We start from the raw sequence: 22,489 nt of genomic DNA, 5'->3' as shown, positions 1-22,489 counted from the left end.
CCTTTTAGAAGAAAATAAAAAAAGAATCTAGAGGATTGGTGAAAAATAAAAAATGACAGTAGAAATCTAGGAAGGGGTTTTAATCATTACTTAATCCAACCCTTTTTTTTTTTGTTGCAGAGGGGAAACTGAAACTCAAACAGGGGTATGTAACTTGCTCAGGATCATGTGGCCAAGTTGTAGAATCAGGTTACACTCTAGCCCGGGCGATAGAGGGGGACTCCATCTAAAAAAAAAAGAGGAAGAAAAGAAAGAAAAAGAAATTATTAACAATGAAAATTAAAACAAATAAAAATGTTAGAGGCCAGACTCCACAACCAGCCCACTCTCACCCTCTGTGTTGTAAATGCTTGCATGAGGCTTCAGGCAACTTTCAGACTGACAAGGAAGTTTACAGCACCCAGTTCATAGTGGGAGTATCCTAATGAATGATGAACAAGAATGCATAATCTGAATCGGATCACAAGAAAACATCAAACAAGCTCAAAAGGAGCATTATTCTTAAAAAAAAAAAAAAAAAAAAAAAAGATGGTGAGTGGAGGAAGAGCATTCTTCAAAAATGTCATAAAATACAAAGAAATGCTATGAAATGTTCCAGATCAAAGGACACTAAAGAGACATGACAACCGAATGCAATACTTGACACTAAACTGGATTCTGTACTGAAGGAGAAAAAATCCCTTATGACATTATAGACTCAATTAACACAATTGGAGCCAGGCGTGGTGGCTCACACCTGTAATCTTAGCACTTTGGGAGGCTGAGGCTGGCAGATCACCTGCGCTTAGGAGTTTGAGACCAGCCCGGCCAACATGGCGAGACTCCATCTCTACTAAAAATATAAAAATTAGCCGGGCATGGTGGCAGGCACCTGTAATCCCAGCTACTCAGGAGGCTGAGGCACAAGAATTGCTTGAACCCGGGAGATTCTGTCTGGGAGGTGGAGGTTGCATGAGCTGAGATCGCACCACTGCACTCCAGCCTGGGCAACAAAGTGAGAATCTGTCTCACAAAAAAAAAAAAAAAAAAAAAAGAGAATTTGGGCTGGGCACGGTGGCTCACCTGTAATCCCAGCACGTTGGGAGGCTGAGGCAGGCAGATCACGAGGTCAGGAGATCGAGACCATCCTGGCTAACACAGTGAAACCCCGTCTCTACTAAAAATACAAAAAAATTTAGCCGGGCGTGGTGGTGGGCGCCTGTAGTCCCAGCTACTTGGGAGGCTGAGGCAGGAAAATGGCATGAACCTGGGAGGCAGAGCTTGCAGCGAGCCAAGATCACACCACTGCACTGCAGCCTGGGCTACGGAGTGAGACTCCATCTCAAAAAAAAAAAAAAAAATTGGAATACAAGTGGTAGATTAAATAAACTAATTCTAGTAAGACACTGGCCAGGCGTGGTGGCTCACACCTGTAATCCCAGCATTTTGGGAGGCTGAGATGTGAGGATCACCTGAACCCAGGAGTTCGGGACCAGCCCGGCTAACATAGCAATAGCTCATCTTTACAAAAAATAGAAAAAAAAATTAACCGGGTTTGTTGGTGCACACCTGTGATTTCAGCTACTCAGAGGGCTGAGATAGGAGGATCACTTGAGTCCAGGAGATCCAAGCTGCAGTGAGCTGTGATTGTGCCACTGCACTCTAGCCTGAGTGACAGAGTGAGACCATGTCTCAGAAAAAAAGAAAAAAAAAAGACAGTATGTTGATAACTGTGCTTGGGTTGTGTAAGATAATAGCCCTATTTTTAGCAAATACACACAGAAGCATATAGTGGTAAGGGGTCATGATATATATAATTTACCTTCAAATGGTTCAAAAAATTATGTACACACACATATACACGTTGCAGGGGGTGGCAGGAAATGATAAAGAACATGGAATAAAGTATTTACAATAGGTGAGTTTGAGTAAAGGGCGTATAGATATTCTTTATCCTATTTTTATTTGTACAACTTTTCCATAAGTTTGGCTGGGCATAGCGGCTCATGCCTGTAATCCCAGCACTTTGGGAGGCCAAGGCAGGAGGATCACTTGAGGTCACAAGTTCGAGACCAGCCTGGTCAACATGGTGAAACTTTGTCTCTACTAAAAATACAAAAATTAGCCAGACGTCGTGGCGCATGCCTGTAATCCCGGCTACTCAGGAGACTAAGGCACAAGCATTGCTTGAACCCAGGAGGCGGAAGCAGTGAGCCAAGATCATGCCACTGCACTCTAGCCTGGGCAACAGAGGGAGACTCCATCTCCAAAAGACAAACAAACAAACAAAAAAACCCAGAAATTATTAACAAATGAAAATTTTAAAAAAATAAATAAAAATGTTAGAGGCTAGACTCTCCACAGCCAGCTCACTCTCACCCTCTGTATTGTAAACACTTGCATGAGGCTCCAGGCAACTTTCAGACTGACAAGGAAGTTTACAGCACCCAGCCCATAATGGGAGTGTCCTAATGAGTGATGAACGCTTATGGTGTGCAACAGCTCTTTCTTCTTCTTCTTTTAAATGACCTGGTCAGCAGGAAGTAGCAAGAGCTTCTTAATAGAACATTGAGGGAGCCAAGTGGGAGAGGCTCAACCAGCTTTTGAACCGGAATAATCTCCAAGAAGTCACAACCTTTTTTGTTCTGCCCTCTTTACCTGCAGGTGGATTCATCAGGGTGCTTTGGGTTGAATGTAACTAGACTGGGTCAAGACGGCCTTAAGTGACTAGGGCACTTAGTATCACCTCAGGTAACAATACACCAATAGGTGGGCTGTTTCAGGGTTGGCTGTTTCAGCGTCTCAGTTCTGGGGTATTGGATTAGCTTGTTACTGGACAGGGGTCCCAATCCAGACCCCAAGAGAGGGTTCTTCAATCTCGTGCAAGAACAAATTCAGGGCGAGTCTGCATAGTAAAGTGAAAGCAAGTTTATTAGGAAAATAAGGGAATAAAGAAAGGCTACTCCATGGACAGAGCAGTCCTGAGAATGACTGGTTGCCCATTTTTATGGTTATTTCTTGATCATATGCTAAACAAGGGGTGGATTATTCATGCCTCTCCTTTTAGACCATATAGGGTAACTTCCTGATGTTGCCATGGCATTTGTAAACTGTCAGGGTGCTGGTGGGTGTGTAGCAGTGAGGATGACCAGAGGTCGCTCTCATCGCCATCTTGGTTTTGGTGGGTTTTAGACGGCTTCTTTACTGCAACCTGTTTTATCAGAAAGATCTTTATGACGTGTATCTTGTGCTGACCTCTTGTCTCATTCTGTGACTTAGAATGCCTAATTGCCTAAGAACATAGCCCAGTAGGTCTCAGCCTTATTTCATGCAGCCCCTACTCAAGATGGAGTTGCTCTGGTTCAAATGCCTCTAAGCTTCTGAAGGATTCCTCATGGTCTCAAAATGGCTGCTGCAACTTCAAATGTCACATTCTAGCACAGCAATGTCCAAAGGCTGGAAGAATATGTTTATGAGAGAAAAGAAGTTGGGAGGTGGGAAAGTCTCTCTCTTTTAACAGAAAGGAACATCCTTCCCAGAAACCCTCAGCAGACCTCCACCAAAGCCTCAACTGCCAGGACTGCTTCCAATGCTTACTCCAAGACTGTCCACAGGATTTCCATGGCTGGCTCAGACCAATCGGAATTAATTTCCTGCTCCTGACGTGTTGCGTTTCATTCCAACAAAATTAGGTTCTGTTGGCAGGGGAGAAGGGGAGTGAAGTAATCAACAGAATCTCTTTTAGGACTTTATAGGTTGGTACAAAAGTAGTTGTGGTTTTTACCGTTTCTTTTTAAAAAATGGCAAAAACCACAATTACTTTTGTCCTAACCTACTATTTATTTATTTATTTATTTATTTATTTATTTTCTGATACAGGTTCTCATTCCATCACCCAAGCTAGAGTACAGTGGCATGATCATAGCTCAGTGCTGCCTCGACCTCCCAGGCTCAATTGATCCTCCCACCTTAGCCTGCTGAGTAGCTGGGACTACAGGCACGTGCCACCACGCCTGGCTAACAGTGGTATTTTCTGTAGAGATGGGGTTTCGATACGTTGCTCAGACTGGTCACAAATTCCTGGGTTCAAGTGATCCTTCATCCTTGGCCTCCCAAAGTTCTGAGATTACAGGCATGAGCCACCACACCCTGCCATATGGCTTTGATGATTTCCTGAGTGGGCACCATGGATCTGTTTTTGTGATCTGGACAAAAAACCAACTTGGACTTCCCAGAGTGCTGAGATGCCCAGAGCACCAAAACATGAGAGGAAGATTTATGGCCTAGACTAGACTATACTGGACACCAATTTCTTTGGGAAACTTCCCCTCCCTCGCTTCCACTCCTTGCAGTTCAGGTGAGGCTGTTTCTACCCCTTGGTTCCACCAATAAGCATGTGACCAGGCCTGGACAATCAAAGCATTGCCTTCTTTGAGTGACAATGATTGGTTCAGAGACACACCATGACTTGTGTTCGTCCAATCAGAGTGAATGCTGCAACTTCAGCAGCATTTCCAGGAAGTGACCTCCTTTCCCACCACACTCATACCTGGCAGGATGCAGGCCTGGAGCTAGTGGTTGCCAGCTTGCTATCAAGTAGAGACTAAGACTGGAGCCAACTCACTGAAGAGCAAAGCCAAGAGATGGCGAGAGACTGTGTCTGGTAACCTCATTTGAGTTCCTGAATCCAGCCAGGTCTGAAGCCAGTACTTTTCAGTTAGTTACTCCAGTACTTTTCAGTTACTGAAGCCAATAAATTGCTTTTTGCATATAAATCAGTTTCAAATGGGGCTTCTGTCATTTACAAATAAAAGAATGCTAGGCTGGGCACAGTGGCTCATGCCTATAATCCCAGCACTTTGAGAGACCAAGGTGGGAGGACTGTTTGAGCTCAGGAGTTTGAGACCAGCAACATAGCGGGACCCCCATCTCTATCTAAAAAAGAAAAAAAAAAGTATACATACAAATAAAAGAATCCCAAGTTTCTCAGTGTTTTGAGAAATATGTTTGAAATACAAATTGAAAACATGTTTGAAAGACAAATTCCCAGGTGACTGAGACACCTGTCCTGGGACCTGAACCTCCACCTTTGGAACAAGCTCCTCCAAGACCCCTAACAAGTAGGTAGTCCTGCCTTTATAGTCTGAGACCCTCTGACGCAGACTTTGGGGAAGGATGGTCTCTTAATTCTGCATGGGAGAAAAAAGAGACCCAGTCCTTTCCATCACAAAGCCCCAACTACCTTCTTGGCAAAGAGTAGGGAAATGCCTTTCATTCTTTCCCAGTGACCCTGGAATTGAGTAAATGAAAGACAGTTGGTTTCCCAATCAGGTTATTCCACCACGTTGAACTTTTGATAACTGTCCTTGCCCCATCGTGTTGCTAAAGCATTCAGGTTGAACAGTGTTCAGGAAGAACACTCAAGCAAAAACTGGTTTGCAGCCAAATCCAGAGACTGCAAACCCCAGTGGTTTCAGGGGCCAGGCAGGGAGAGTAAACATGTGAAACAATAGGGAGTAGTCCTGTCTGCGGGGGACAGAAGAGTTCTCATGCCCCAGCCTAATAAATGAAAAAATTATTTACACCGCAGTGGAACCAAAGATGCACCTAAAGCCATTGGGATGTGGTTTCTCTTTTTCATCTCACTGCTCTGTGTCTGATGTGGCTTCATTCTCAGAGGATTGTGGGCTCACAAGCCAACATCCTGACAGTTTAGAAACCACAGCAGAAATGTTTCTCTTTCTCAATTGTTTCAACATCAATCCTGGATGAAACTGTTATTGGCCTTGTTTGAGTTCAGGTGGTCATCCCTGAACCATCACTGTACCTGAAAGAGGTATGGCGGTGTCGTTGGCCAGACCTGAGTCTGACGCATCCTGGAGTGGAGTTCAGGCCCACTTTAACCACATAGACTGAGAATGGGGAATGGGAAAGTAGGTTTCATGTCTTTGTTTGGGCTCCCTCAGAAGCAGACTCTGAGTTGAGGATTTGAGGTGCAAGTGGATTTGGAAGATGATTCCAGAAAGCACCATTAGGGGATTGAGGGAATGAGACAGAGAAAAGAAGCCTGCTGAAACAGGAAGGATTATCAAGCAAGTTACCACTGTGGACAACTGGAGCACAATCCCATCAGTGAACTCTGCCAGCCAGTGTAGAGCATCGTTTTAGTCTATTTTGTGCTGCTATAACAGAATTCCACAGACTGGGCAATTTAAAACAATAGAATTTTATTTGGCTCATGGTTATGGAGGCTGGGGAGTCCAAGGGCATAGTGCTGGCATCTGGCAAGGGCCTTCGTGCTGCATCATTCATGATGGAAGGTGAAAAGGTAAGAGAAGGCAAGGGTGAGCAAGAGATTGAACTCGCAGCCTCAAGACCTTTCACAATTGGCATTAATCTGTTCTCATGAGGGCTCCATTAGGCTCCACTCTCCAGCACATTTGAATTGGGGATTAAGTTTCCAATACATGCTTTTGGGGATACACATTCAAACCATAGCAAACATAGACTTCAGTGTTATCCCATCTTAAGGCTGAGGGAGCTGGGGTATTTTATCTACCAACTCTGTCAGTCATTGTCTGACAGTTGCTACCAGGAGTGTTTTTGCCCAGAACTTCCAGCATGGAAGAGCAAAGTGGTCCCCGCTGATCTGAGAAAGTCCTCAGACAAAGAGATGAAGCTTGGACCAGGGTGCACTGAAGGTTAGGACAATGGCCAGGGCACCAATAGCCTTAGGTTCATTGTCTGAAGGAAAATTGGGGTGCTAGGATCAGAAGAAGGCACTGATGTTGCACAGGTCAAACAAACATACGTTCATCCAAGGAGTGAACTGGTTGGCCCACTCACTGTCTGAGTCCATTAACCAAGCAGTGGCAGGGAAGGGTATACTCTGTTGCTTTAAGGAACTGGTGTGGAAGCTGAACTTGTCACTTTTGTTCACATCTCATAGGCCAGGATGTGATCAAATGGCCATATCTATATGTGGGGAAATGTAGCTTTTGACTGTCCAGCCAAATCTCAGGGATTATGGCTGGGTGTGGTGGCTCACTCCTGTAATCCCAGCACTTTGAGAGGCTGAGGTGGGAGGATTACTTAAGCCTAGGGGTTTGAGACCACCCTGGGCAGCAAAATGAGACTCTTGCCTTTGCAAAAAAAACAAACAAAAAAACAATGTTTAAACTACCTGGGCATGTTGGCACATGCCTGTAGTCCTGGCTACTTGGGAGGCTGAGGCAAGGGAATTGCTTGGGCTCAAGAGTTCGAGGCTGCAATGAACTATAATTGTGCCCCTGCACTCTGGCCTGGGTGACAGAGTGAGACCCTGTCTCAAAAAAAAAAAAAAAAAAAAAAAAAAAAAAAAAAAAAAAAAAAAAAATTACAGGGATTCTGCTACTTAAAGAAGGGGAAGGAAGGGCCAAATGTTTTTTCCTGGCAAGACTTTGTGTTTATATTTCAGAAGGAATGCCTTCCCAATGGACTTCAACCTACATCTCATTATCCTGAACCGTGTCTCACTGCCTCCACTGGAGAACCAAGTATTTAGCTTCCTGGTCTCTCTAATAGAAGAAGGCAAGGGGAAGGGGATTGGGAGTGGGCAGTTTGGGCAGGATGATCAACGATCCTGGTTCGCCTGGGACTAAGGATATTCTGGAGACATGGGATTTTCAGTGGTAAAACCAACCTCCAGGATCTGCAGCCATACCCCATGTGGCTTGAGACCTCAACTCCAGTTGGAGAGATGTTATCCTCTCTGTCACCTCCTCCTCCTAACAACCTTCTCTTTCTCTTCACCACTTCCTCTTCAACTGAAAGGTGGCCAGGTCCTCTGCTATGCCCTACATCCACTTATACTCTGTCCTCATGGTTGGACCTCCTTGGCCCTCAACTCTGCCCTGACTTCTGGGAACTTCAGTGGTGCCAGAGCCTCTGTCCAGCTCTCAGCATCTCCCTTACCTCCGCCATCTTGTTTCCAGCCATCTTGGGTCCTTGGAGTCCAGAGTTTGCAGAAGTGGAAATGGAGAAGCTGGAGAGAGAAGGTACTCACTGGTCTCACTGAAACAGTCAGGACTCAAGCTCGCAGCCCAAGGCTCTTCACTCTGCACTCCTCAAAATCTTTGGTGCCTGTTGTTCAACTAGCTTGACATTTCTCCACCTCTGAGGTGATGACCTCCCTCCAAGATGCCTGCAGTCAGAAGGCAGGAAGCGTGGCACATAATGGGGCCTCAAGAAACACTGCAAAATACCTCTAGGACCCCCTTCTGGCTCTCAAATGATCTCGGGGACAACTCGGCCTATCCAAACAGAAAGAATTCAGGATTATTTCCCTCCTCAAACCTGTTCCCTTACTACCTCCTGAGCGGTAGGGGTGGTTTGGACTCCAATAATGACATTTTTATATAACTTGGAGTTTATTATTTTTTCTTTCTTTCTTTCTTTCTTTTTTTTTTTTTTGAGACAGAGTCTTGCTTTGTCGCCCAGGCTGGAGTGCAGTGGCACGATCTCGGCTCAATGAAACCTCCACCTCCCAGGTTCAAGCAATTTTTGTGCCTCAGCTTCCTGAGTAGCTGGGACTACAGGCATGTGCCACTGGGCCGGGCTAATTTTTGTATTTTTAGTAGAGACAGGATTTCGCCATATAATTTGGAGTTTCACAACACCAGCACTATTTAGATTTTGGGTCAAATAATTCCTGAATGGGGATGGGGGTGCGGGCTGTCCTATTCATTATAGGAGGTTTAGGGGCAGACCTGACTTCCACTCACTAGATGCCCAGAGAACCCTCCTCCCCAGTTTTGTCAGTGCCTCCAGACATTGCTAAATGTCCACTGGGAGACAAAAATCACTCCTGAGCCACTGATCTAGACAGTCAGTATTTTCTTAATATAAAAAGTGGGGCCAGGCGCAGTGGCTCACAAAGTGCTGTAATCCCAGCACTTTGGGAGGCCGAGGGGGGCGGATCACGAGGTCAGGAGATGGAGATCATCCTGGCTAACACGGTGAAACCCCGTCTCTACTAAAAATACAAAAAAATTTAGCCGGGTATGGTGGCAGACGCCTGTAGTCCCAGCTACTCGGGAGGCTGAGGCAGGAGAAGCGCGTGAACCCAGAAGGCGGAGGTTGCAGTGAGCCAAGATCACGCCACTGTACTCCAGCCTGGGGGACAGAGCGAGACTCTGTCTCAAAAAAAAAAAAAAAAAAAAGGGAGGGGAGCAACAAGCAACTTCAGAAAACGAAGTCCCTTTCATTGAGTGATTGAGTGCCACCTTCTATGGAAAAACCTCAAGCTCACTACTCAAGTGCAGCTTGGAACGAAGGCCCTGGCAAACCCTGCCATTCAGCTGGCTTCTCTCAGTGGGTCACACTGAGAGATTTCTGGCGCCACTGCCACTCTCCCCACCCCCTCTCATGCAGAACAATGGGACTCTCTCTGCCTCTGACCTTCTTCACACCCAGCACTTTACTCCATTTTCGTGGACCTTTATGTTGTGGGCAACTTTGTTTGTGCTAAGTCAACAGAAAATGCTTCTTGGTCCCTACCCTCCCTGAGAGCACATGGTGCATTAATAAGTTTAACCCAGAGTTTCCCAACCTTGGCGCTACTGACATTTTGGGCTGGCTCATTCTTTGCTTGGGGGGTTGTCCTGTGTGTTGTCTGATGTGTAGCAACATCCCTGGCCTCCACTCACAGATGCCAGCGGCAACACCACACCTGGTTGTAACCAAAACTTTTTCCAGATATTGTCAAATATTCTCTGGGGAAAAAAAAATCACCCTCAGTCGAGAACCATTGTCAACTCCTAGTAGGAACCACTGAGGTTAGTAATACTATTATTTTATTTATTTATTTAGTTATTTATTTATTTATTTATTTATTATTTATTTCTTTATTGAGAGAGAGTCTTGCTCTGGTATCCAGGCTGCACTGCAGTGGCACTATCTTGGCTCACTGCAAGTTCTACCTGTCAGGTTCAAGCGATTCTCCTGCCTCATCCTCCCAAGTAGCTGGAGTTACAGACAGCTGCCACCACGCCCGGCTAATTTTTTGTATTTTTAGTACAGACAAGGTATCACCGTGTTTCTCAGGCTGGTCTCAAAATTCTGACCTCAAGTGATCTACCTGCCTCGGCCTCCCAAAGTGTTAGGATTACAGGTGTGAGCCACTGTGTCCAACCATATTATTATTACTTTAGAGATGAGGAAATCAGGATTCTAGAAGTGTGATGACTTGTTCAGGTGTAAGGGGCAAAGTGAGGAACTGGAATTTCTCCCATGCCAGTGATTTTCTTTTCTTTTCTTTTCTTTGTTTTTTGAGACGGAGTTTTGCTCTTGTTGCCTAGGCTGGAGTGCAGTGGCATGATCTCGGCTCACTGCAACCTCAGCCTCCCGGGTTCAAGCAATTCTCCTGCCTCAGCCTCCCGAGTAGCTGGAATTACAGGTGCCTGGCACCACACCCAGCTAATTTTTTGTATTTTTAGTAGAGACAGGGTTTCACAATGTTGACCAGGCATGTCTGGCACTCCTGACCTCAGGTGATCCACCCGCCTTGGCCTCTCAAAGTGCTGGGATTACAGGCATGAGTCACCGCACCTGGCCTAACTCGGTGATTTTCAAATTCACTGGCAGATAAACGTCACTGGGGCCTTTGCTAACAGAGGCCTGGCCCCATGCCAGACCCACTGCATCAGAACCTTTAGGAAAGGGACCAGGGGTTCTGTATTCCCTGCAAGATCCCTTTCCTGACAACCTGCAAGCATCAATATTTAACAGCCAATATCCTCTGTTTTTACAGCTTTTCTCACATGAACCCCCACTGTTTATTTTTTACTTTTTGTTGTTGTTCTTATAAATGAGACAGGGTCTCATTATGTTGCCCAGGTTGGTCTCCAACTCCTGAGCTCAAGTGATCCTCTCACCTTGGCCTCCCAAAGTACTGGGATTATAGGTGTGAGCCACTGTGTCTGGTCTTTTAACTATTTTTAGAGTTGGGGTGCACTGGCTATTCGTAGGAGTGATCATGGCACACCACAGCCTTGAACTCCTGGCCTTAGCCTCAGAAGCTGGGACTACAGACATGCTCGGGATGTTCAGCTTGCCATTCCCACTTCAGAGAAGAAACTGAAGCACAAAGAGATTGTGACTTACCTGAAGCCATATAGAAAGTGAGAATAGGCTGGGTGCAGTGGCTCAAGCCTGTAATCCCACAGTTTGGGAGGTTGAGGTGGGAGGATCACTTGAGCCCAGGAGTCGGAGACCAGCCCGGGCAACACGGCAAAACTCCGTCTCTACAAAAAATACAAAAATTAGTCAGGTATGATGGCACTCACCTGCAGTCCCAGCTATGTGGGAGGCTGAGGTGGGAGGATTGCTTGAGCATGGGAGGTCAAGGCTGCAGTAAGCCATTATTGTACCAGTGCATTCGAACCTAGGTGACAGAGCGAGACCATCTCAAAAAAAAAAAAAAAAAAAAAAAAAAGGCCAGGCAAGGTGGCTTAGGCCTGTAATCCCAGCACTTTAGGAGGCTGAGGCAGGCGGATTGCCTGAGGTCAGGAGTTTGAGACCAGCCTGGCCAACATAGTGAAACCCCGTCGCTACTAAAAATACAAAAATTAGCCAGGAGCGGTGGCGCATGCCTGTAACCCCAGCTACTCAGGAGGCTGAGGCAGGAGAATCGCTTGAACCCGGGAGGCGGAGGTTACAGTGAGCCGAGATTGGACCACTGCCCTCCAGCCTGGGTGACAGGGTGAGACTGTGTCTCCAAAACAAAAAAGTGAGAAGAAAAATAAATAAAATTTAAAATAACAAAAAATAAGAAACAGAAACACACACACACACACACACACAAAACCAAACAAAAGAAAACTAGAAAGGGAAAAAATGAAACAAACAAAAATAAACCAGAAAAAGAAAATGAGAAGAATGTAGAATGTCATCTTGTGCCTAGGCCATCCCTCCAGGAAGATGTCTTGGAGCTGGGATTCTCGTAGATAAACAAGATGTACACATTTTCCTGTGTGCTTGCAGCTACACACACACACTTGTGCGTGCATTTGGACACACAAACACTGGGGCCGGAGAGAGGCCCAGCCTCCCCTTAGTCACATTGTTGTCCAATATCCCCCACCCCCAACTGGGGTTCTGTAAGTAAAAAAGAAGGAACAGGATGAGTATTCAACAGGCAACCTTTAGATTTTCCATGGACCTCACCTCATTTGCTAGACAGAAAAGTTTATACGGCAAGTTCATTGGCAGGACTAGGCCTTCAGCCCACTTTCTGGGCCAGCAGACTCCACACCACCTGTTACAACTGGAGATTGAGTGTCTGCCGGAAGCTGTTTCCTGGGGAACTGCAGCCAGCTGCTGACCACACAGGAGCTCTTTATCCCTCACCAACCCACCTCCCTGGGATCTACCCAGGACCTGCCTGCTCGAGTAACAGGATGCGACCCTATGTCACCAGGGCACTTACTGCCCATTGAAAGTCCTTGTGAGTCATTCTCCAAGTTTCCAAGGAAAAAAAAAACTCCTAGATAGGGGCCCATCCCAGAAATAAATAAAACGTTGGCCCAGGGCCCAGACTTTCAGAGAAATCAGCTGGCCCGCTTGTGGGTGGGAGGGGGCGAGGGGGGTCACCTTGAACCGAGGTCTCTCTGGACAGAACTGTTTTCTTATTCAATCATTCATTCATCATCTATTTATAGACATGACATTTATTCATGCATTCAGCTAATATTTATTAGAGGGGTGAAATACCTCTCACTTCTAACCCACACAGTTTTGAGTTGTTTACATTCGTTATTACACAAGTATGTGCTGCTTTCATTTTTTTTAAGCTTTGCTTTTAATTAATTAACTAATTTATTTATTTAGCAATCCCAGGATGGAGACAGATTTGATTATTTTAAAATAACAGGCCAGGCGTGGTGGCGCACACTTGTAATCCCAGCTACTCAGGAGGCTGAGGCAGGAGAATCGCTTGAACCCAGGAGGTGGAGGTTGCAGTGAGCTGAGATCATGCCACTGCACTCCAGCTTCAGCCATAGCCTGTCTCAAAAATTCAAAAGAGAGAGAGAGAGATGCTGCTTTCTGATCCAGAGGACATACGTGCCCCACTGGCAAGACAGAAGATCCTCAATTTGGACAGCTACCTGGAGAAGTTGACCTCTAAGCTGAAAAGTCAGGGATGAACGTTGCCAGGTGATAGGGAGGAAATGCCCAGAAATGGTGCTCTGGGCAAAGGGAACAACATGTACAAAGATCAGGAGGTCACGTCTTGTTTCCGAAAATGCAAGTGTTTGAGACGATACTGTAGGAAGTGGAAGAGGAAGTGATGAGGCCAGAGAAAAAGACAGAAATGCAGGGAGCCCACTTAAAGGAATTGCTAATTAACCACCCCCATTCCACCCTTCCCACCAACCTCCCCACCCTCACCCCACTCCTCGGGCCATGACTCAGTCATGGGGTTTTCACACTGTCTCACTTCAAGCTGGGCACAGTTTCTGTATCTCAGCCAACGTGTCATTCATCCGCAGATCATGTCATCCCCCCAATCCACACCATAGTTCCAGAATGTCAGCTGATTCTCATTAATTGGACCACAAATCTTCCAGAGTTGTTTTTTTTTTTTTTTTTTTTCTTTTTTGAGACGAGGTCTTGCTCTTGTCCGTCAGGCTGGAGTGCAATGGCGTGATCTCTGCTCACTGCCTCCACCTCCCGGCTTCAAGCAATTCTCCTGCCTCAGCCTCCTGAGTGGCTGGGATTACAGGTGCCTGCCACCCACATCTGGCTAATTTTTGTAGTTTTAGTAGAGATGGGGTTTTGCTATGTTGGCCAGGCTGGTCTCGAATTCCTGAACTTTTGATCTGCCCGTCTTGGCCTCCCAAAGTGCTGAGACTACAGATGTGAGCCACCACTCCTGGCCACTTCCAGAGTTTTATATGGCAAAAAAATCTTACACTGAAAATCAAGGGAGCATTAGTAAATATTATACCGCTGGATGCATTGCCCACAGATAGGCAGGCAAGTTTTGTTCAATTGGAGGCACTTTATGACTAGGTCTCAAGTCGCCATTTAGCTGAGAGTGTCCTATCTCTAGCAGCTGGGTCTCATTTCATGCTCAGAGGAAACTTATGAGGAAAATGCTTTTGCTATCCCTACTTCACAGAAGAGAACTGAAGCCTAGAATGTAAGACACTTGCCTCAAATCTCATATACCCGATCACTTTTTTTTCTTTTTTTTTGAGACAGGGTCTCAAGCAGCCACCCCAACTGGAGTGCAGAGGCTGGAACACAGTTCACTGCAGCCTTGACCTCCCCGGGATCAGGTGATCCTCCCACCTCAGCCTCCCAATTAGCTAGGACTACAGGTATGCACCAACACACCCAGCTAATTTCTGTATTTTTTTTTTTTTCCGAGATGGAGTCTTGCTAAGTTGCCCAGGCTGCAGTGCAGGGGTGCAATCTCAGCTCACTGCAATATCCGCCTGCTGAGTTCAAGTGATTCTCTTGCCTCAGCCTCCCAAGTAGCTAGGATTACAGGCATGTGCCACCACACCCGACTAATTTTTGTATTTTTAGGGATTTTTAGGAGAGATGAGTTTTCGCCATGTTGGCCAGGCTGTTCTCAAACTCCTAACCTCAGGTGATCCACATGCTTCGGCCTCCCAGAGTGCTGGGATTACAGGTATGAGCCACTGCACCCAGCTGCCTAGCTAGTTTTTAAAAATTATTTGTAGAGATGAGGTCTTACTATATTGTCTAAGTTGGTCTCTAACTCCTGGGCTCAAGAGATCCTCTCAGCTCAGCCTCCCAAAATGCTAGAGTACAGGCGTGAGCCACTGGGCCCAGTCATGATCTTTGTTTAATCTTTACAATAGAACATCCCCATTTATGATAGGGGAAAACTGAGGCCAGAGAGTTGCAGCAACTTGCCAGAGACACAGTAAAAGTAAGGGAGTGCTCCTACACTGCTGATAGGAATGCAAAGTGGGGCAGTCACTTTGGAAAACAGTGTAGCAGTTCCTCAAAAGGCTAAACAAGCCAGGTGCAGTGACCCAAGTGCCTGTAATTCCAGCACTTTGGGAAGCTGAGATGGGAGGATCACTTGAACTTAGGAATTTGAGACCAGCCTGGGCAACCTTGATACTGAGACCCCCTCTCTACTGAAAAAAGAAAAAAAGTGTAAACATAGGGTTACCATATCATCTAGCAATTTTCCCCCAGGTATGTACCCAAGAATGGAAAACATACATCCTCACAAAATTTGTACATGAAACTTCACTGCAGTATTATGCATTATAGCTCAAAGTGAAACCAATCCAAATGTCCAACAACTGATAGATGGATATATATATATTTTATACAGAGTCTCCCTCTGTCACTCAGGCTGGAGTACAGTGGTGCAATCTCAGCTCACTGCAGCCTCCACCTCCTGGGTTCAATCAATTCTCCTGTCTCAGCCTCCCGAGTAGCTGGGATTACAGGTGTCTGCCATCAAGCCCAGCTAATTTTTCTATTTTTAGTAGAGATGTGTTTTCACCACGTTGACCAGACCAGTCTTGAACTCCTGACCTCAGGTGATCCGCCAGCCTCAGCTTCCCAAAGTGCTGGGATTACAGGTGTGAGCCACCACGCCTGGCCTATAAATGAATGTATGTATGTATCCATACAATGGAGTCTTATTGAGCAATAAAAAGTAGAGGCTGACACTTACTACAATACAGATTAACTGGAAAAACATGTTAAACAAAAAAACTGGCCGGGTGCAGTGGCTCACGCCTGTAATCCTAGCACTTTGGGAGGCAGAGACAGGCGGATTGCCTGAGCTCAAGAGTTTGAGACCAGCCTGGGCAAGAGGGTGAAACCCCATCTCTACTAAAATACAAAAAATTAGCTGGGCGTGGCAGCACGCGCCTGTAGTACCAGCTAGTTGGGAGGCTGACGCAGGAGAATTGCTTGAACCTGGGAGGCGGAGGTTGCAGTGAGCCGAGATCATGCCACTGCCCTCAAGCCTGGGTGACGGAGCGAGACTCCATCTCCATAAAACAAACAAACAAAACACAAAAAACAAATGAACAGCATAAAGGAGCATATGTTACATGATTTCATTTGTGTGAAATGTCCAGTATAGGTAAATCTGTAGAGGCAGAAAGTAGATTAGTGGTTGCCAGGGCAGGGGGATTTGGGAGAAAATGAGGACTGACTGCTAATGGGGTTTCTTTTGGGAGTGGTGAAAATGCTCTAAAATTGATAGGTGACTTGGTTACCCAACTCCAAATGTATGGAAATGTATGAAAACCCACGGAATCATACACTTTAAACAGGTAAATTATATGGTATCTGAATTATATCTCAGTAAAGCTGTTACAGGAAAAAGTTTTAAAAAGTGATAATAATAGGGGCTGGGCGCAGTGGCTCATGCCTGTAATCCCAGCACTTTTGGAGGCCAAGGCGGGCAGATCACCTGAGGTCAGGAGTTCGAGATCAGCCTGACCAACATGGCAAAACCCCATCTCTACTAAAAATGCAAAATTAGCTGGGCGTGGTGGCACACACCTGTAATCTCTGCTACTTGGGAGGCTGAGGCAGGAGAATTGCTTGAACCCAGGAGGCAGAGGTTACAGTGAGCCAAGATTGCGCCACTGCACTCCAGCCTGGGCAACAGGAGGAAAACTTTGTCTCAAAATAATAGTAACGATAATAGGCCCAGCACAATGGCTCACACCTGTAATCCCAGCACTTTGGAAGGCCAAGGCAAGTGGATGACTTGAGGTCAGGAGTTCGAGACCAGCCTGGCCAGCATGGCAAAACCCAGTCTCTACTAAAAGTTCAAAAATTAGCCCGGTGTGGTGGTGCATGCCTGTAGTCCCAGCTACTTGGGAGGCTGAGGCAGAAGAATTGCTTGAACCCGGGAGGTGGAGGCCACAGTGAGCCGAGATCACGCCACTGCACTCCGTCCTGGGTGACAGCACAAGACTCCATAATAATAACAACAATAATAATAATAATAATAATGGGGTAGGCTGTGATCATGACCTAAACCATGTCTGTGTTTGAACATCTGCACTTATTATGTGCTCAACTAGCCTGAGCCAAAAAGAGCAAGGAGGGGAGCAGAATATATTAGCTCATACAATTCAAAAGTCCAGGAGTATTTCAGGCATGGCTGGATCCAGGAACTTAAGTAATGTCAGTGGGACTTTGTCTTGCTCTATTTCTCCAGTTCAGATTTGCCCTGTGCTGCCTTCCTTTTCAAGTAGGTGACAAAGATGGCCTTGCAGCTCTAGACTGCTGAGCTCTTATTATCCTGAGGGAGGATCTTTTTCCTTACAGTGTTTAGTAAAGATCTGATGGAAGGTTCACATTGACTTGACTGGGGTCGCCTTTGAATTAATCACCATAGCCAGAATAATTTTCTGCTCTGGTGGGCTAAGACTGGGTGACACAACCCATTCTAGAGCCAGGCTTGTGGTCAGCTTCACCCAAACCATATAGATTATAGGGGTGGCGTGGTTCCCCAAGGAAAAATTAGGATTCTGGGCAGGCTCAAGTCACAAATACCCATAGTATTCGGACACTGTGGACCCTGCTGCCCAGGTTTGACCCTTGCTTTTTCCACGTGCCAGCTATGTGACCTTGGCAAAGTTCTTTTTTTTTTTTTTTTTTTTCCTGAGATGGAGTCTCATTCTGTCACCCAGGCTGGAGTGCAGTTGTGTGATCTTGGCTCACTGCGACGTCTGCCTCCTGGGTTCAAACGATTCTCCCGCCTCAATCTCCCAAGTAGCTGGGATTGCAGGTGCCCGCCACCACATCTGGCTAATTTTGGTATTTTTAGTAGAGATGGGGTTTCACCATGTTGGCCAGGCTGGTCTCAAACTCCTGACCTCATATGATCTGCCTGCCTCGGCCTCCCAAAGTGCTGAGATTACAGGTGTGAGCTACAGCACCTGGCCAAAGTTCTTAACCTCCCTGTGTTTCAATGTCTTTGTCTGTAAAACGGGATAACTCTACCTCCCTTGTAGAAGGGTTGTTCTGAGGCTAAAATGAGACTCTGAGTAAAGGGCTTAGAATGATGCCTAATGCTCATTACATTGGCTGATATTATCATGCATGTACTATAGAGCCAATGTCAGCTACATCATTTTTGGGACAGCAAAGAAGCAGGTAATAAAAATATTATTTGCTGGTCAAATAGGAGTTTGAAGGCAGCTGTGAGGAAAGGGGAAAAGACAGCACTGAAACTCCCTGAATGACAAGACTGGGGCCACCAGTGTTGCCTCTACTTCCCCCATCAGCCTGCACGTCACTGTGGCAATCACTCAACCCCATCAGACTTCCGGCTCATCTTTAACTCTTGGCACCTGATAGAAGGCCTGGCCCAGCCGGGTTGCATCCAGGGTTATAGGTCCTGAAGTTCATGAAATTTTAGAAAAAGAATACAAAACTTTAAATATGAACTAGATAAGAAAGTATTTATAGACAAAGAAAATAATCATTTACTTCAATTTATTGGACACTTGAAGAGTCAGAATCCTTTCATCTGAGATCTCTTTAGGCAATTTGCCAGAGATATAAACACAAAGGCTGACCCTCCCTCACCCAAGAACACTCTAGAACTCCCAACACCACCCAGTACTGGTAAATTACAGTAAATTTGCCTTTGGAGCCAATATAGATTCTAAATAAATGTCTGTTGGATGACTAAGTAAGTCCCTAGCTACACCCTAGATTATCCTTTTTTTTTTTTTTTTTTTTTTTTTTTTTGAAGACAAGGTCTCACTCTGTCACCCAGGTTGGAGTGCAGCGGTATCATCTCAGCTCACTGCAACATCCGCCTCCCGGTTCAAGCAATTCTCCCACCTCAGCCTCTGGAGTAGCTGAGATTACAGGCGCGTGCCACCACACCTGGCTAATTTTTGTATTTTTTGGTAGAGACGGTGTTTCACCATGTTGACCAGGCTGGTCTCAAATTCCTGACCTCAGGTAATCTGCCCGCCTCAGCCTCCCAAAGTGCTGGTACTATAGGTGTGAGCCACCGTGCCTGGCCCCCTCAGATTATTCTTTTTTTTTTTTTTTTTTTTTTTGAGACGTAATCTCACTGTGTCACCCAGGCTGGAATGCAGTGGCACAATCTCGGTTTACTACAACCTCCGCCTCCCAGGTTCAAGCAATTCTCCTGCCTCAGGCTCCCGGGTAGCTGGGATTACAGGCACATGCCACCACGCCCGGCTAATTTTTGTATTTTAGTTAAAGACGCGGTTTCACCATGTTGGCCAGGATGGTCGCAATCTCCTGACCTCATGATCCACCCGCCTCGGTCTCCCAAAGTGCTGGAATTACAGGCTTGAGCCACCACGCCTGGTCCCCCAGATTATTCTTTACAATGGACAATCCACACCCACAAAGCTAAGAGCCAGGTGCTTGTTTTTTTGATTTTTGGTTTTTTTCTTTAAACAGTGAAGAGGGTTTCAAGGAATCTCTCCTTAAAGGCAAATATCCTGCCCAACTGAGTGTTGAGGCCTTTGTAGGGGACTGACCCAGGTTAATTTCTGGCTCTGGGTTCTGCCTTGGACAAATCAGTTTCCTTCTCTAAGCCTCAGTTTCCTCCTGCATGCAATGGGCAGAGTAGAGGGCAATAAATGAGAATCATGTCAAGTATTGACTAGCTCAGCACAGTGCCTAGAATCTGTGTCTAATACATGAACTTTGATTTTCCCTTTTTTTACTTGTTTGTTTGACTACATGAACATATTCAAAAAGTACAGAGTGAAAGTAAAGAGTGAAAAATGGGTCTCCCTTCCTCCATGTTCCTTTACCCACCCACTTCCCTTTCAGAGATACAATCAAGATTACAGGTTTCAAAACAGTTTTGAATTTATAAGACTATAACAAGAATAATTCAGAGAATTCCATACACCCTTTACCCAGAATTACCTATCTTCACTATTTTGCCATGTTTGTTTTATTATCCTTTCTTTCTTCATGTGACTGTTTATTATTATTTATTTTTCTGAACTATTATAGTTTTCATACATCACACTGCATTTACCTCTTAATATTTCAGTGTATGTTTACTAAGAACAGGATATTATTTGCTGTAACCACGGCACTGTTACCAAATTCAGGAAATTTACCTTGATGCCCCATTTACCTCATAATATTTCAGCATGTATTTCCTAAGAACAAGATATTATTTGCTATAGGCTGGGCACAGTGGCTCACTCCTGTAATCCCAGCACTTTGGGAGGCTGAGGTGGGTGGATCACCTGGAGGTCAGGAGTTCAAGACCAGCCTGACCAACATGGCAAAACCCGTCTCTACTAAAAATACAAAACTAGCCGGGCGTGGTGGCGCACGCCTGTAACCCCAGCTACTTGGGAGGTTAAGGCAGGAGAATCTCTTGAACCCAGCAGGTGGAGGTTGCAGTGAGCCGAGATTGTACCACTGCACTCCAGCCTGGGCAACAGCGTAAGACTCTGTCTCAAAAAAATAAAATAAAATAAAATAAAATAAAATAAAAAAGATATTATTTGCTGTAATCACAGCAGTGTTACCAAAAAATTTAACTTGATTACTCTACCATCCATACTCCAATTTTGTCAGTTGTGGTTAAAAAAAAAAAAACATCCCTTACAGCATTTTCCTGCCTAGTGCAGGATTCAGTTCAGGACCATGTTTTGTCTTTCTTTTTTTTTTGAGATGGAGTCTTGCTCCATCACCCATACTGGAGTGCAGTGTCACAATCTTGGCTTACTGCAACCTCCGCCTCCCGGGTTCAAGCAATTCTGTCTCAGCCTCCCAAGTAGCTAGGACTACAGGCGCCTGCCACCATGCCCAGCTAATTTTTGTATTTTTAGTAGAGACGGGGTTTCACCTTGTTGATCAGGCTGGTCACAAATTCCTGACCTCAGGTGATCCGCCCACCTCGGCCTCCCAAAGTGCTGGGATTACAGGCATGAGTCACCACGCCCGGCCTAATTGTCTTTCATCTGAAATGATGCCTCTGTTTTTCTTTGTCTTTTATGACCTTGACATTTTTTGAAGATACAGGCCAGTTATTTCATAGAATGTTCCTCATTTGGGGCTTAACAGATTACCCCAAATTCTTGTAGGATAGGAATTCAGGAAGGGCATAGTGGGGAAAAATTCTAACTGCTCTAACATATCTGAGGCCTCAGCTGGAAAACTCAAAGGCTAGAAGCTAGAGTTACCTGAAGTCTCACTCTGTCTGGCAGCTAACGCAGGCTGCTGGGTGGGGCTTAGCTGAGGCCCCACGCACAGCGTCTCTACATATCCTGCGCTTCCTTCCAACTAGGGCGGCTGGGATGGAAGGGCAAGCATCCAAGTTAGAGAGAGAATGCAGAAAGCCATATTGTCTTTTTTTTTTTTTTTTTTTTTGAGACGAAGCCTCGCTCTGTCGCCCAGGCTTGAGTGCAGTAGTGAGATCTCAGCTCACTGCAACCTCTGCCCGCAGGGTTCAAGTGATTTATGTGTCTCAGCGTCCCAAGTAGCTGGGATTACAGGCACCTGTCACCATGACCAGCTGATTTTTTTTTTCGGAGACGGAGTTTTGTTCTTGTCTCCCAGGCTGGAGTGCAGTGGCATCATCTCAGCTCACTGCAACCTCAGCCTTCTGGGTTAAAGTGATTCGCCTGCCTTAGCCTCCCGAGTAGTTGGGATTACAAGTATGTGCCACCACGCCCAGCCCAGCTAATTTTTGTATTATTACTAGAGACAGGGTTTCACCATGTTGGTCAGGCTGGTCTCGAACTCCTGACCTCAGGTGATCCACCCGTCTCGGCCTCCCAAAGTGTTGGGATTACAGGTGTGAGCCACAGCACCCGGCTGCTAATGTTTGTATTTTTAATAGAGATGGGGTTTCGCCATGTTGGCCAGGCTGGTTTTGAACTCCTGGCCTCAGTGATCTGCCCATCTTGGCCTCCAAAGTGTTGGGATTACAGGTGTGAGCCGCCGCACCCGGCCTGTCAATATTGTTTTAATGATGGTTGCTCCTTCTCAGGCTTTCCTCACATACTTATTTTTTTTTAGACAGGTTTTGGTTCTGTCACCTCAGCCTCCTGAGTAGCTGACGTTACAGGTGTGTGCCACTAGGTTGGCTAATTTATTTATTGTTTTGTAGAGATTGGAGTCTCACTGTTGCCCAGGCTCATCTCAAATTCGTGACCTCAAGCATTCCTTCCACCTCAGCCTCCCAAACGGCTAGGATTACAGGCGTGAGCCACCGCGCCCAGCCCTCCCTCGTACATTCAAATGGCCAACTCCCTTGGCTTCTTCAAGTCTTTTCTTAAAGGCCATCTTCTCAGGAAGTCATTTTCTGAACACTATTAAAAATTGCAACCTGCCCCCAAACACGTCTTCCACTCACCATCCCTGTCTCTGCTTAAATTTTCTCCATAGCACTCATACCATCTAACATACTGTGCATTTACTTGTTTATTTTTATCTTTTTGAGACAGGGTCTCACTCTGTTGCCCAGGCTGGAGTGCAGTAGTGT

The sequence above is a fragment of the Theropithecus gelada genome, chromosome 10 (assembly GCF_003255815.1).
Source record: "Theropithecus gelada isolate Dixy chromosome 10, Tgel_1.0, whole genome shotgun sequence".
In the NCBI taxonomy this organism is placed as follows: domain Eukaryota; kingdom Metazoa; phylum Chordata; class Mammalia; order Primates; family Cercopithecidae; genus Theropithecus; species Theropithecus gelada.
This window is presented reverse-complemented; position numbering follows the sequence as displayed.